The following is a 557-nucleotide window of genomic DNA, read 5'->3' on the forward strand; positions in this document are numbered from 1 at the left end:
AAATTGTGAGTTCTGAGAACAGAAGAAAGACTTTTGAATTTACATGATTAAAATTAGTTTTTATTTTCAACATTTTCTTGCAAACAAATAGCTTATGGTATCAAATTTAACTGTTCAGTGTCTAAGCATCAGATGTTCTTTTTATGAATCCATATGTGACTTTCTGGAATATTTTACCAAAGCAAACAAATATGAGATTCTAACTTACCATTTCTAAGAGTTCTGATCTTGATGATTACGGCATAAAGGAGTTTGTGTTGTCACTGTGATTCTGAAGATGTTCAGTGTTTTCATTTGATGTGCTTTATTTTGTTTGTCATGATTATGAGCCTCTTCTCTGAGCCAATTCACATGCAATAACTGGTAAATATACCAACACTTGTTTTGTTTTTCTCTGTGATGAAAAAGTGAAAAGCCTCAATCATCCTGTCTGAATATTCCATATCAACATTTGCAATAATAATAATAAAAACATGTTCTGTTTCTTAAGTCTGTCCTCGGTTCAGTCCTTCAAACTCTGCTGTTCTCACAACTTTCGCAAATGTTTTTTACATTTT

Source organism: Labeo rohita, chromosome 9 (genome assembly GCF_022985175.1).
Source record: "Labeo rohita strain BAU-BD-2019 chromosome 9, IGBB_LRoh.1.0, whole genome shotgun sequence".
Lineage (NCBI taxonomy): Eukaryota > Metazoa > Chordata > Actinopteri > Cypriniformes > Cyprinidae > Labeo > Labeo rohita.